Raw genomic sequence first — 17016 nt, forward strand, 5'->3', positions numbered from 1 at the left:
GTTAAAACAAAATAGCATAAATACTCTAGGGTTTCTTGTAGAAAAAAATCGTTTTGTGTCTTAAGATATCAATGTATCATCACAAACCGCAGGGTTTAATGGATTCATATGTCTATGTGTTTTGACTCTCATAGTGGCTCTCATAGAAAAACACCCCATTGATATGCGTTATACGAGCAACAGTAGTGTTCTACTGAAGAAACAAACACACCTACATCTTGGATGCTGTGGGAATAAGCAGATAAATATCACATTTTCATTTTTGGGTGAACTATCCCTTTAAAACTGAAAGTTGCATCTGTTAATATTATTTAACAGACTTGAGCAAAAATGAACTAACAATAAATAGTTAGTTAATAAAGATGAATAAATGTAAAATGTAATGCTCGTTGTTAATGCAATGTAAACTAATGGGACCTTTTGTTAGCAAAAATCATATGGAAAAGTGTCAAAACGCAAGCATGCACGCACACACGCACACACACACTTGATTATATATTCTCTTTACTAATTTCTGTCAAGAGGAGCTGCATTTGAAATGAGAGGACTGGCAGAAATCTGCATGATGTATTCAGCATCTAATGAGCGACGGGGTGAATTGTAGGCACAGGGCATATGCAGTGCCCTGCGAAATCCCCTCTCCTGCACACTATGATTATTCACCCTCATGTAGCTTTGCACTTCCTCTATTCGGTCAAGCCCACAGGATTTACCAATCCAAAGCTCTGACGGCTCGAGAAAAAGAGGCCTGTCCTCCTCCAGAAGGGCTCCCTGCTTTGAGACGCCCTGGCTCCCCGCACTGCCAGGGCTCAGGCGCACCACAACTGAGGCGCATCCATCTGTGTGCCTTGTAGGTGCTGTGGAGATAACCAATTTTTCAAAGCACAACCAGAACTTGCATAATGCCTCATGCACCCACGTTATGACTCACTAAATTACATAAACAGAATGTGGGGTATTCTCTCTCTCTCTCTCTCTCCCTCTTCCTTGCTCGCTCACTCTTTTTGCTTTTTTCCTGCCATTGTTATTTCTTCCAAAATCATTTTCGACTGAACAAAGCTACTGAAAACAATGTAATGAGGGTATAAAAAGACATGTCAGCTTATGTAGAGGATCATGTTTTCTTTAGGACAAATGGGGGGGAAGACAATGTACACCACAGTGTGGGAGATTTAACCACACACAAAAAGTGTGTGTGTGTGTGTGTGTGTGTGTGTGTGTGTGTGTGGGGGGGGGGGGGGTCATTTTACTTCATTTTAATCTGAAAATTAGCTCTCATTTACATCAGAATAAAGCAATAAAAAAGTTTTTTTTTAATTTTTTAAATGGCTTAAAAAGTTAAAATAAGAATGTGTAAAAAGAAAATCACATGGGCATTGAATGATTAAAATTAAAAATGCAATTCAATTTCATTCAATTAAAAATGCTTGCTAAACGTAAAAACTATTGGATATTTGTACAAATCTGTAATAAGTGACTTAAACTCCTCCCACAAATGCAAAACCAGCTAATTAAAATGGACATATGTTTAACATGGAATGATACACCGGAAGTTATGTTTTACCTACTTGGAACAAATATGTGATTCCTCATATTAAATAATTTTGTGCAAACATTTGAAAAGAAAATGTGAAATCAGATTTAATGTTTGAAGAAATATCATTCAATGTCTATACATTAGCTAAATGTGTGGAAAATAGTTTTTATTTACATTTTAGTAGTAGGGTTAGGGTTAGAATAAGTTGATGCGTTGTTGCTAAGTTAGCAGACAGACAGATATTAAGCAGACAGTCTACTAATAGTCGATTGAAAGTTAGTTGGCATGTAGTTGCAAAGTTATAGTCAACAGAACTTTCAAAAGGGACCATTAAAACAATGCGTTACCAATATATTTTATATATATATATAAAACCCAAAAAACCCAAAATTCTCAATAAATCTCAAAAAATTTGCATATCATGAAAAGGTTCTCTAAACGAGCTATTAACCTAATCATCTGAATCAACTAATTAACTCTAAACACCTGCAAAAGATTCCTGAGGTTTTTAAAAACTCCCAGCCTGGTTCATTACTCATAACCGCAATCATGGGTAAGACTGCCGACCTGACTGCTGTCCAGAAGGCCATCATTGACACCCTCAAGCGAGAGTGTAAGACACAGAAAGAAATTTCAGAACGAATAGGCTGTTCCCAGATTGCTGTATCAAGGCACCTCAGTGGGAAGTCTGTGGAAAGGAAAAAGTGTGGCAAAAAACGCTGCACAACGAGAAGAGGTGACCGGACCCTGAGGAAGATTGTGGAGAAGGACCGATTCCAGACCTTGGGGGACCTGCGGAAGCAGTGGACTGAGTCTGGAGTAGAAACATCCAGAGCCACCGTGCACAGGCGTGTGCAGGAAATGGGCTACAGGTGCCGCATTTCCCAGGTCAAGCCACTTTTGGGCTACAGAGAAGCAGCACTGGACTGTTGCTCAGTGGTCCAAAGTACTTTTTTCGGATGAAAGCAATTTTTGAATGTCATTCGGAAATCAAGGAGTCTGGAGGAAGACTGGGGAGGAGGTGATGGTCTGGTCTGGTATTACTGTGCTCAATTGGCCTGCCAACTCTCCTGACCTGAACCCCATTGAGAATCTGTGGGATATTGTGAAGAGAAAGTTGAGAGACGCAAGACCCAACACTCTGGATGAGCTTAAGGCCGCTATCGAAGCATCCTGGGCCTCCAGAACACCTCAGCAGTGCCACAGGCTGATCGCATCCATGCCACGCCGCATTGAAGCAGTCATTTCTGCAAAAGGATTCCCGAACAAGTATTGAGTGCATAACTGAACATAATTATTTGAAGGTTGACTTTTTTTGTATTAAAACACTTTAATTTTATTGGTCGGATGAAATATGCTAATGTTTTGAGATATTTGGTTTTCATGAGCTGTATGCCAAAATCATCAGTACTAAAACAATAAAATATATATATATATATATATATATATATATATATATATATATATATATATATATATATATATATATATATATATATATATATAATATATATATATGATGGATATAAATATTATTGATATATATATAAAAACTAGTGACTACACCCCTCCAACATTTTATGCATCACACAAACAGCCAATCAAATATAACCATGTCATCAGCATTGAATTATATCTATTGACACTTTAACCTGCTTATACTGCACAAAAATACAATTCTTCACATTCAATCTAATTCACATTTCATTTCATTTGAATAAATAAGTGGAATCACAAAGTATACATTGGTGAAAATATAACTTCCAAAATATTCAATGTCTACACATGATTGTGTTTTGATTGGTTGGTTGACTGGACAATAGTTTGTATTAAAATGTGGGACATATGTTTGCTTATTTTACCTTGTAACTAAACGTTTACATTAAGCCACAAAATGTAAATAAAAACTAGTCACTGCACTCCAAACCCCTCCCACAAATATCGTCACACAAACAGCCAATAAAAACAGCACCATGTGGTCAGAATTTATTACGGTCCGAAAATCTAGTTTCAGAGCAAGCAGCTGCATTCTAAACTCCTCCTCCCACAAATTAGGCTATGTCCCACACTATCAACCAATCAAAAAACAGCCATGTGGTCGGCACCGAACGATGCGTCAGAAGTTACGTTTCAACCTTCTTCTGCAGTACAACAAACACATGAATCCACACGCTCAAAGCAAACAGATCTGTACTGCACACAAATTCACTATAGTGCCCCTCATGTGCGAGTCAAGTCACGGCCCAAATGTGTCACATAAAGTGCGTTAAGTTCAATTGTTAGTTGTAATTGCTCTCGTAAGTACTTTCCAATGCAGATGTCATTATAATCATTATCATTTTTGCAGCCTGAGAGAGTCATCAATATTCCAACAAAGGTTCAGAGAGGGAGAGCGAGTGTGTGCGAGGGAGAGAATATCAACAAAACAAACTATAATTCCCCACTATTTCAATTACCCATCATTAGCTCGCATTTCCGTCCCATTGCCATTCCCCTAGCAAAATCAAGGTCTCTCACACTCATCCCCATTAGCTGTAATAAAAGCATGCCTGGTGTTTAGCAACAAAAGCAACTCGCTGCTCTTAGCTGACTGATCACACTATGAGACCCAGGCGTTCTCTGACATTAACACACACACACATAAATGCGCGCATCCGTCCGCGTACCGGCGCTCAACTGGAGTCCTCGGCGAGAAATTCCCTTTCCTTTGTAGGTCAGACTTAGACGCAGGCATACTCAGATTGAAAATTTCATTATAAAACCTGCCGTACACCCACCCCACTGCCTTAGCCCCGGGTCTCACGACACTATATTGATTTTAATAGATACCAACTCACCCCCTCGTGATGTGAGAGCTCTTGTGTGGAAGAATAGCTACCAGGCAGTGTTAACAGTGGCCGCACAGCTCCATGAAGCAACACTCATGCACTCTCACACTGAATGGAAAAGGATAATTTCAAACAGCAAGGCAAGAAACAAAAAAGCCACGCGCATGGGGGAAGCACACAGACAGAACGAGGGAAGGGAAAGGAGAGAGAGAAAGAGACAGGGAGGGAAGAGAGAGAAAGAAAGAGAGAGAGAGAGAGAGAGAGAGAGAGAGAGATGGGAAATTAATAATCCCAGAGACAAGTCCCCTCTGTGTTATTCATCAGGCTGCTTTCTTGCAAGCTGCGGAGGAGCGGAGATATGCAGAGGGGAGGGGCCAGCGGCACACTCCATTGGTTCGCGCGCTTCATTCCTATACATCGCAGCCAATCCATTTTTTTTTCTTCATTTTTACCGTGCCGCCTCGCATTGGTGGTACAAATATACAGTAGCTGCCTTGCGATTTCACAAGAGGGAAGTGAGGATAGGATAAAAGACAAATGAGGAGCTAAAAGGGGGGAAGGAGCTGGATGAGGAACACTGCTTAGGGGCTTCAGCAATGCTGCGTTCTGTTAATGCACTATTAACTTTATTTGAGCTGACTTCCCATTTGATCTTCTGCGGTGGGGTCACTCAGTGATGGGCCATTTCTTTCCATATCACACCGTAATGAAATTTCCAAAGCCTACAATAATAATAATAATACAAATAATAATAATATATTAAAAAAGAGAGGAAAAAACAAACAAGTGAAATAATGCAGGTGATGTTGGCTGGCTGCCCTTGCTGTCAGACGTTACAGGCAATTCCTTGCCTCCATTTTCCATGTTACAATGAATACATTTCACAGCTCACTTGCTCTAAAGTGTGGGTGGTACAGCATAACAACCTACACCATGTGAGAGAATATCTAACACTTTCACCTCTCTCTTTTTCTCTGGCGTTGCAGTAAAGCGAAGCGAGTCTCCAAACCTCCACACTCAGCCAAGCTCATCAATTATTGAGGCTGCACATCGGCCCCACAAAATCTGATGCTTTAAATGTAGTTTTGTGTTACAGTCTGAGCGAAAAAGCTGATGCAGAGGAAAGGCTTATTTCGCTCCTGCGCGCTACTGTGCGGTCTTTGGCAGGGCTACATTGCGTTAAACAGTCTGCAAAATAAAATAAAATAAAATAAAATAATAGAAGATAATAAAATAATGAAGACATTGGCTTCACAAATGTTACTCTAAAGTGACAGTGATGTTTAAAATATGCTAAAAATGTTTTGATGAATGTTCACACTGAGACAAAAACAGCCAAGTCAAGCACAATGACATCAATATGTAACTGAATTGCTGTAGGAGTGATGATTTTACAACTAAAAAGAAAGTAGCCAATTGGTCACAATTACTGCATGTTGTTGCTATGAAATGTGTTCTATTTAATTGTATGCCAATATATATATGGAAGTATTACATCAATTAAAAATATCTAAATATAAAAAATAATTGTTAATGTTATTTGTTTTATACTACTACTACTACTAATACTACAAATTAAATAGTTAATATTATTATTATTATTAGTAGTATACTAATAATAATAATAATAATAATAATAACTATTTAATTAACTAGAGTTATTATTAACTTTTTCCCCACCAGTGTTTTTTAGAGTCGCCAGCCACCGCCAGCATTTTTGATCCAATCTTTAAAATGAACATGCAATATATCAAAAGAAAGAAAAGAGCCTCTGCTTTAAACAACATAAATAAATAATGACTCTAGCGTCATGCATTATTTTTTATCAACACTTGAATGTGGCTAAGTTTCATTAAAAAAAAAAAAATAAATTAAGCCAATATCTGAAGAAAATCATGTTTTTGTCAAAAACTATGAGAATATCAGATTCAGTACGTTTATCAAAATCATTGATTGTGTATATCAAGTCCATCAACTCCCCGAAGCATCACAGTCCCGTAGCTAATCCTAGGTTGACATTTCACTCTGTGACATTAGGCAGTTTTGATTTTTTATGCTGTTCAATGTTGATGATCTCATTATTTTTGTTGATGATCTCATCAATTTTCATAAGCGTCTGCTTACATATATCACTTGTTTCTGCTTCTTCTTCATCTGTGTTTTGATCCAGAGATTCTATTTCAGGAAATGTGTCATTGTAGCCTAGAAATCTAGACGCACCCTAGCGGCAGCAAATCTAATCTGCCGCGAGTGTCGTCTAGCAACTCTCAATACACTTCTGAGCTGTAAAATCCAAACTCTGGTCAGGCCAATCACATCGTGTATAGAGTCGGTGGGCGGGGCTTAACAGAATGAAGGCAGAGTTGCGTTTGCGTGCTACTAGTAAACACAGAAACTGGCGAACGGCGGTCTCTCGAATCAGCTTTGACAGCGACTCTGGAAGACTTGGAGTTAAGCTTTTCTCTGAGAAAAGAACGGCACTGAAGTCATTCTTAAAAAGGGAAGATGTGTTCGGAGTTTTGCCGACCGGATGCGGTGAAAGTTTAATCTGTCAACGAGCTCTGCTTCACCTTCGTTGCTCTGGTTGGTGTAGCGCTATCCTATCGTGTGCAGAGGGAGTTTGAAAGACAACCGTTTATCCCGTCCCTCAGATTGAGCCCTGTCTATGGTGAGTTTCCAGACCAAACATCTTGATGTGGGTCTGGCTTGTCAAGCTAGTGTCATTGCACTCCAACAGTGAAACATGGAAAGCCAGAAAATTCCGTCGATGGCAGGAAAGTGTTGTCTCATACATGATGGAAACATCCACTACATAATTTGATGCTTGGGATTCAATCTTTAAAAACTGCTAAATTGCTGAATTTAAGACAAAATTATCAGTGTTCTATTGTGCATATAATTATGTAAAACATTATGTTTATATATTTTTTGTTTATATCATCATAATAACAAAAATGAAGTCAAGAAAAACAATATTTGATGCTAGATCTTTAATATGAGTTCAGGTTTTACTGTGCAAACCATCTAAAAGCTAGTTAACTAACTGTCCATTCTGTCCTGCCCTTATTTTATTTCAAGAGTACTTTCGAGGTGTGCTGAGGAGGGCCGGTAATCCCACCGCACTCGTGGAACTGATTTAGGTTTATTGTCTTGTGTGCAGATTGGTCCAATCCAGACCGGGGCTGCTCATTTTAATGGCTGAATGTGGCACAGTAATTTAACATTTTGGCACAAAAAGGAGCCACCGCAGGGGGGCTGTGAACAGTCAGTTGGATATGGCAAGGGGACAGTCATGTGAAATCGCAGACCGAATGTGAGCGGTTAGAGGCCAATCCTGGCTCATTGTAATCAGCTAATTAAGCACTTCAGTCAGGCCGGTGAAGGCTGCCACATTTCCCTTTGTTATCAAACTCATTATTTGAGGTAAAAAAAAAAAAAAAAAAGGAAGGGAACACTAACAAGATGGACTAGGAAGCTCAGTATGAGCGTATGAAAGTATGAGCAGGAGGTTGAGATGTGACATCTCTCTCTCATTCTCTGTAACATCTTGGGCCAGATCTGGAATCTGATACTCTCAGAATGCAAACACAAACTGCTTGGCTGATCTGCGGGATAATGGGAGCGTGGATGTGTATCAGTGGCATAACTGCGCCAGAGAAACAGACGGTAATTACCATTGCCCTCTCTCTCACACCTCCAGTGCGCACACACAGGAAATGGGAAATGGGCTCAGGCGATAGCGAGCCACCTAGCCTCCTCACCTCATTCCCCACCAATTCAAACTAATCTACTTCTTGATTTCAGAGGGAAATCAACAAACATTCATTCCATTGAATCCTCGCCGCTCCACGTGGGGAAGGAGGGGGCTCCGAGAGTAAAAGCGAGCAATGGGAGCCCATTGAAAATGATTGTCTCATTCAGCCGCGGCACACGCGGAGGCCTTTATCCAAACCTAGCTTGAAGCTCATCCAGAACTTTCTATCACATTACAAATGCTCAGCACTGGAGTGCCTGAGATTAATCGCAGGTTAAATGTGCATTTATGTACACTGCAAAGCTTGATAACAAGCAAATCCAGACGGGGTAGGGAATTAGCTACTTTGGAAAAAACAATGCTGGAAAACATGTCCAGATCCCATTGATACTCATAAAATGTTTCAACACTGTAGATTAAGAATAGGGAAAAGACCATCTATAAGTGTAGTTTCGCATGGGTGGCTCTGAGCGATGTCTGATGGCTCGCTTGTCCGCCCGTCGGCTCTTTTTCATCTCACTGGGCTTACGGAGATCTTATTGCTTTTATTTTCTGTCATTAAACTCTGTGATAGAATTAAGGATAAGAGCAGCTGGGTACTACATCAATAGAAAATCAATTATATTGTCAAAACTTAGATGTATGACCTGCAATTTTTCATCTGTGCTGAAAAACATCTGAAAAAAATAAAATAAAAAATGGTATATTTTTTGAAGTTTAATCACAATTTTCGATCTGATCCTGAAAAGCTGTTTATCTGCTTCCGTGACATTCATATTTGTGACAACCATATCAAGTAATTCAGTGACAAACAAAATAAACAATGGCCAGAGCTCAGCTCATACATTTTAAGCACTTTCCCAGAGGAAATCGACATCTAACATCCTTCTCGCTGAGGCAAAATTCAACAGACCACTGGTCTGAACAGACTTCCTCGACAAAATGGCAGAGATACACAAACAGGATTTCCTCCGCATTATCTCATGCCAAAGCATAGCCGTTTTAATTGCGCTGATTATATGAGCATATTGTGAATTCCCCGCTGCCTCGTTCAGTTCAGACTCAAGAGGGCTCCGGGAGCAGCGTCCGCAGTGCTGAAGGGCTCCTCGAGTCCTTGTTGAAATAATTTGAGGGTCAGGTTGTGACCTCGAGCACCTGAAGTACCTTTCACTCTACTGCGGCAAGCGTTACACAAACAATACCTGCCTGCCAGGATTATTCTCAGCTCCACATCACAAGGGTTTCCTGGGTGGCTCCTCTAGACGGCCTTGGGTCACCATCAACCCAACAATGTCCAAACTGCTCCATGTCTACCTGCGTTGCTCCCCAACCCCCTTTGCTGTAGTTAGTCATAAACATGTCTGAAACGCTTCTAAATGACAGCATTTGGGAGTGTTTTTCCTCTCTTCTATCTGTTCACTGTTGGAGCTGTAATTGACTTTATGCTCCATCCCCGATATCTTTGACACAGCTGATGTGAGCTCTCAGCGGAGGCTAGAGATATGTCATACAATCCAATCTCCCGCTCCACTCAGATCACAGTAACCATTTAATTAAAGCCAGCAATGAACACTTTATTTAATGGCCTGGCCCCTCCCCCTCTCCATTACGCCCACCCCTGTCTCCTCACACCTCGCAGAGCATCACACAAGATCCTCAATCCACAGTATGACCCATAAACCAACAGTAATGTTACAAAAGATTTCTACTTCAAATAAATGCTGTTCTTTTGAACTTCCTGTTCATCAGAGAATCTTGAAAAACGATGCATGACAGTATCCGCAAAAATGTTACGCATCACAATGGTTTTCAACATTTATAATAATAAAACAAAGCTTCTTGAGCAGCAAATATTAGAATAATTTCTAAAAGGACATAGGACACTTGAATAATGATGCAGAAAATTCAGCTTTGTGTCACAGGATGCAATATATTTTACAATATATTCACATAGAAAACAGTTATTTTAAATTGTGATAATATTTCACAATATTACGGTTTTTATTGTATTATTGTATCTAATAAATGCAGCCTTGGTGAGTAAAATAGGCTTTTTTAAAAGCATATATAAAGGGGGGGGGGGGGGGGGGGAGTCATTGCGAAGGAAAACAATAGAAAAAGAACACCTATCCAAACGACCTGCGCTACTTAACACAAAGCCCATTTTGGTCAAATTATTTTGCAAAAAAAAAAAAAAAAAAATCAATAAAAACTGGTGTCTTGTTGGGAGTCTCGCAGTTCTACCTGCTGGGCCATACAGTAATGTGCAAGCAAGGGGTAATATCCGTTTCTTTGGCGGGAAGATTATCCCTTAGTGAATCTGTCACTTCCTATTTCAGTTAACATACTGTTGAGTAGGGTTCATCACACACGAAAGAAGAAAAAAAGTAGCATGGCTGAATACAAAGAAAAAAACAGTCTTCAAAGCCACACAGAGGAGCAAAAGAACCAAATTCTGAGGGTCACCATTCACAACATTAAAAGACATGGGCTGTTTTGCCCCTGGACACGACCTGAGAATGTGGGCTAATGTGTTTTATAAACAAATGGCTTTTATATAGTGGAAAGTGGACAAAAACACAATGGCACTCCAGGTCTCTTGCTTTTGTGTCAAAAAGGCGATGGGGGTTAACTGGCTTTTGAGCAATGAGAGCACTTTGGTACATGTCATTTTGAAGGGGTTGCAGTTCACTCAAAATCTATCATCTGAGGCCGTTTTTTTCTGAGGATGTGGATCAGCACACAGAAGATTTGATTTGACAGGGTCAGGAGGTTGTGCCTAGAGACATTAATAAACTCGCCAAGTCCCTGAGACTCCAGATTCACTTGACCCAACTGCTCCGCCGCTGATCCCAACAAACCTTGCAACAAAATGAAAGTTCAAAAAATATTGAGTATATAGTTACATTTTTGCTGATTCTGCCCTGTGTCCTTGAAATCTTTTCATATTTTATCCTTGAATTGTCAACAGACATTTTTCATTCGTTTAATCTAGAACTATTATGCATGGATCGGATCAACGTTTAACAAAATAAAACATGATTAACAGCTGTTGAAACGGCAGCTTCAAAGAAAAGAACAACAAAATGTTTGTACATAATGTGCCTAATATCCACCCACCCACCCACCCATCCATCCATCCATCCACCCACCCACCCACCCACCCATCCATCCATCCATCCACCCACCCACCCACCCACCCATCCATCCATCCATCCATCCACCCACCCACCCATCCACCCACCCACCCACCCATCCATTCATCCATCCATCCATCCATCCATCCATCCATCCATCCATCCATACATCCATACATCCATACATCAATCCATCCATAGCAAGGAAGTCCCCGATTCGAGTCCCAGTTGAGCCAGGAGGCCTTTCTGTGTGTATTTTGCATGTTCTCGCTGTGTCTGCATGGGTTTCCTCTGGGTGCTGCAGTTTCCCCTCAGTATAGGTGAATGTATGCGAGCGTGAGTTCCAAGCAATATATAATGGGGAGGTTGGGGGAAAGACCTGGCGGCCTACTCATATATATATATATATATATATATATATATAGTCAAACTATATTAGTTGTAGTTTGTGCAAAGACAAGCAGCACAATAACTACTGAAACAGAAACACCTTAGCAATGGCATAGCAATACCTTGGCAACCACAATAGTAACAGTTACAAGTTAATCTAATTAGACAGTATAGAAAACATCTAGAGACAGGAAAAAATTGGGGAGAGCAAAGACAAACTGATCAGCAAGACTCAAACCTGTCACAATGGGAGCATACCGATTCAATGCGTTACATGCACAGTCGCAACTGCTGCAGCAACTGTGTGATGTTTTTTCAGCTGTCCTATCATGAAATCTTTTGAACATATGCTCAAAAATAACATAGAATAATAAAATCCATAATAAATTCATATAAATACACTGTCTATCAATTTCATTTAATTGCTTAGCAAGTTCTGAGACTACAGCAGAATTACACACTCTGAAATCTCAGAAAGACATGCCTGCTGGCCATTCACACATCTCCATAATCACCCAGACCATCTACCAGCCAAGATCAGTAGCACTCCTCGGAACAGCCATGAAACCACAAAGAAATGAGATATATGCTGTGCAGAGGGATACTTACTACCAAGTTGCTTATTCATGTATTTCTGTGATGCATTAATTAAGGAAAGGATGCAGGAGATATATGATTGAGTGAAGAGAGAGAGAGAGTGTCTGTCAGGGAAAAACAGATTATGTGAGGCACTCTGGGGCTTTCTTCTTCCAAGCAACTGCAATATGACCGAAGGGATCACGTTAACCCACTTCCATCAGACGACTGTGGAGCCGGGCTTCCAATGAAAGGAGTTGAGATTTGTTGCTCTAAGACGCTTTGTATGTGCAAGGAACATGTAAATGTTTCTGTTGCACATAGTAGCCTGGTGCGTGGTGTTTGACAGCACAGACGTGATGTCTACAATTAAGAAGTATCAAAGAGACGGCCCTTGGGAGCGCTTACGTCAGGCCGGGGGCATTGAAAGTTCTTCTGTGCAGAATGAAGAGGTGCAGAATAATCGGGACACATCACGGGCTTGATTTTCAATGAACACACAACTGATTTAAATATTGATACCTTGAATGCACCATAACTCGCTTCAGATAAAAAAAAATGTCTGCCAAATAATATTTATAAAAATACTGATGTGCCTAAGTCGATGACATGACATTGTTTTTTCTTTTCTTTGTAATATCTATTTTATATCTATTGATTCAAAAATACACCAAAAATGCAATTCATAAACACAATGACTTCAATACACCTCTTCTTCTATAATGAATTTAAATGTTATTATTTTTATGGGCTAAAGTAAAGTCTGAAGCTGCCATAATCACTCATTTTTTCTGTAAAAAAATATATTGAATTAATATAAATAAACAAATATGAATATGACAGAAAATACCCCTAATCTGATCTTTATATGACAACGCATATTTAGGACACGTTGTAAAAACAATCAGGTGATTTTGGAATATTTAGGAATTCATTATATTATGTAAAAATGATTGATATTTATAATAAAAAATATATATATATATATGAATATATTTTAAAACCTGAAACGCTTAAGCTGTGCACACACATATTCAAGGTTCAAGGAAAATATGTTATTAAATTAAAAACTTTTCTTGGAAATGGTAAAAAACTGTCTTTAAAACTATTTTAAACAAATATGAACATAAAGAGAACATGGGTTTAAGAACTTGGCATGTGTCTTAAACCAGATTCTTCTTTTTCTCACATTTTCTTACATCATTGACCCACCTTATCTACAATAATACCCTGTCATCTCAACATCTCAAAGGAATACTTAAGTTTGCCTGATCACTTTAACTGATAATCTAATCATAAGGCTGAAAAAGAAGAGCAGAACACCGCAGCATATGCTCGACTCATCCCAGGCTGTACAAACAATGCACTTTGGCAGCATCTGCTGGGGCCCGGAAAAATTACACACGCCTTGTTACGCGAACAGGACACAGACCGGCTCGTGTTCCAGCAGGATGTCCACAGTCCGTCCACATATACAAAACCAAGCATGTGTATCTCATCTTCGGAGTGTGATAATTGAATAATAATCTAATTTGCATTTTCAGACAGCTCCAGCAAGCAGCAAGGATTTCGACTTTACAGATAATGACAATTATCTCAATTTCCTTTAATGTTTTAATTTCGAGCAGGCACTATTATGTGGGAACAGATAGGGTGAGCGATGATTAAAATAGCAACTTGTGTTGGTTTTGGAGCTTTGAAATGACTTGTCCTATCAGAGAGAATGCACATGGGAAGCGTCCCTCTCCATCGCTTTAATTCCCTGGTGTTTAGCATATTGTATGCCCATGGCTGGTAAATTAGTCACATCTGGAATAGCCTAATTAACAGATAGGAGCTTAACCTACTTATCAGAGCAAGCCACTTGGACTTTTTCCTTTTTTTTTTTTTTTTGGTAGAGGGTGGGGGCACCAGGGAGGACGGACAGATTGATGGAGAAAAAAAAGAGTGACTCGACTGGTGCTCACTAGCTTCCCAATTTGCTGATGACGGTGTTGTTGTTTTTTTGTATTTTTTTTAAGTGAATGCTGCCAGACCACCTCCCTCTGTGCTTCACACTGACTCATATACCGACTAAAAGGGTGCAGATGATGTCAAGGTGTCAAGAAGCGTGGCTGACAGCCCAACATTACCAAACAATTGGCTGGGGTCAACATAAAAACAATACCGCGCTCTCAGACCCTCCATTACAGAAATGGAAAAATTCTGTCAGCCCTGGATTTAATGTTATTTGCAAATGATACAGTACTAAACTACAATCTTATGCCATCTCTCCACCTCTTTCAGCCTCTCAGCCTGCTTCTCTCCTTCCTCTCAAGCACAATTAAAGGTAAATAGGCAATAAAAGAATTTCTTTAAGTATTAACGCAAAGGTTCCCCGCGTCTTTTATGGTTTAATGGTAAACATGGCTTTTGCACCACAATTTCCACTAATGTAATCTAATAGCTGTTCTAGTAGACCCCGGCATCACATTATTGATATCTGCAGGATGAAAGCAATTTTTCATTTAATGCGTGAGAGAGAAAAAAAACACAGAACGGTTCCTGTGCTGGCTTGGCTGTATAATGGAAACGGAGGAAATAAAATCATTCATGCCTCTTATGACAGTGTTACGTTTTTAAAACCTTCAATAAAAGCGTGGCCTTTCCGATTCCCCCTAATTAATCACTGGCAACCCTTTAAGCGTCGCGGGGATGGGGCGGACGATCTCCGCCATAAATTTGAGAAATACCGTCTTACACGATAAGACCACTGCGGCTGTTTCAATCCCTTTTGTACGCATCCGGCCTTAAAAAACATTTCCACAGCTAACAGCCGAGCATATTAGAAAATAAAATACAATTCTGCCACCTGACACTTCAATTTAGCCCGCTCCAACTGCTGAAGCCATCAGCCCGCTGGCCTGCCTGCCTGCCATGATGGAGAATCCCCCAAATATCACTTAACTGATCTGAGCCAGGCACGTAATGCTCATGCACTCTCCCCCACTGCATTACCGACACACACACACACACACACACACACTCTCTCTCTCTCTCTCTCTCTCTCTCTCTCTCTCTGCAGTGCGTTCCGCTCACACACACAATCTCATTTTAATTGACTGCATTGTCTGGGCCGGGGCTGCGGGGAGTGCCTCCACCCTCCTCTCTCCACCCTGCCGCTTTGAGGAGTATTTACAATCCGATAATCTTCAAGCTCCTCACCACATCTATTACACTGCAGAAGAACAGACACAGAGAAACCAGTGCCTTTAAAGGGATGGTTCACCCAAAAATTAAAAGGTGCTCATCATTTACTCACTCTCAGGTCATTTCAAACCTGCATGACTCTTTTTCTTCTGTAGAGCACATAAGGAGATATTTTTTAAAATGTGCAGGCCACTCTTTCTATTAGCACCATTACAAATGTGATCAATGTGGCGTTTAGTACATACACTGTACTATTTTTTTAATATAAATTAGAGTACTTTTTTACATGAAAATACTTATTATTATACTTATTGTATTATAGTTAATGTTTCGGTCAGCTGAGACAAATAAGATACCCACTCTTCACCATGAGCGTTTTGGATAGCTTGAAAAGGATAGGCTAATACAGTTACCGGTAAGTGAAACATGAAAATCTCTTATGATGTGCTTAGGACATGGCTTTTAATAGTGAGACTTTTGTATCATAAATTACATCAAAATTTGGATTTAGGTTGATCAGTCATCGGCTTTTAAATATAAAGAATGATCTGTTATAAGTATCGGCCAAAATCGAATTTCATATCGGTGCATCTCTAAACTGTAAAGGTCTCCAATTGCAAATTTTCAAGTGACTGATCACATCTAAGTTTTTCAGTTGGCCGAATTTAATTTCTGTGAATTAAATTGCACCAATTCAATTCGGCCAACTAAAACATTTTGATGTGATCAGTCATTAGAAATGTTTCAATTAGGGACATTATTATTATTATTATTTTTATTTTTTTACAGTGTATTTGATAATTTGCCAATATAAAGCCAATATTAACTGAAAACCTTAGCATACACTTTACAGTTTCAAAAGACAATTTTTTTTTTTTTTTGAGTTAGATCTTTTCAATGCATTGGTTCATCTAGTTAATGAATCATTCGTTCATGAATGTATCTAGCCGACTCTTGTGCTCAACTGACAGTTTTGAAGCCTTTGCAGAAGTGAACAGATCTCTGGAGATTAGTGAACAACTTATATATTTTCGTCACAAAGCAATTGAACTTCAGAAGACTTACATATATAAAGTGCAGGAGTCACATGGACTACTTACATGATAATTTTATGGTCCCTTTGTGTCCTTTTTAAAGATTAAAAGCTCTGGCAACCACACTCAAAAAAAATGATTCAGGCCTATACAGGCATATCTAATTTCGACACAGCTTAATTTAATTAAGTAAAGTAAACATTTAAATAATGTTTACTTTACTTAATTAAATTAAGTTGTGTCGAAATTAGATATGTTTGTGTATAATTAGCCTAATATATTTCAAACTGAAGTTTACTTAATTCATTGTGTTAAAACTACATGAAATATTTGTGCTGACATAACTAACTGGGCAGTGGATCTGTAGTTCCCAGCATGCTTTGCAAGGGACTGCGTAAGGAGAGAAAAATTATGGATTAAGGTGCTTTATGTGTTTTTCAGTAAAGGGGAAGTTGTTATTAGTGTATGTTAGTGTTTCATGTTCAGTTATGTTGGACATTGAGGAGTTTCTGTAATTTTGTGGTTACCATTATGCAGAACAGTGGTGCCTGTGTTTAGGCTGTGGGCACTT

General features: G+C 39.3%; 1 protein-coding gene across 7 annotated transcripts in view; it reads right to left on the minus strand.

Annotated features, from left to right (window-relative positions):
- Window positions 1–17016, minus strand: part of rbfox1 (RNA binding fox-1 homolog 1) — a 321986-nt gene that overhangs the window by 81199 nt on the left and 223771 nt on the right. The window contains exon 1 of one of the 7 annotated variants that reach the window (XM_067414906.1): window positions 4375–4612. The exons of the other annotated variants lie outside the window; for them this stretch is intronic. The gene's annotated coding sequence lies outside the window, so the exon portion shown is untranslated. Of the gene's footprint in view, window positions 1–4374; window positions 4613–17016 lie in introns of those variants that run through there. 7 annotated transcript variants of the gene reach the window in all.

This window comes from Pseudorasbora parva, chromosome 2, assembly GCF_024679245.1.
Source record: "Pseudorasbora parva isolate DD20220531a chromosome 2, ASM2467924v1, whole genome shotgun sequence".
Lineage (NCBI taxonomy): Eukaryota > Metazoa > Chordata > Actinopteri > Cypriniformes > Gobionidae > Pseudorasbora > Pseudorasbora parva.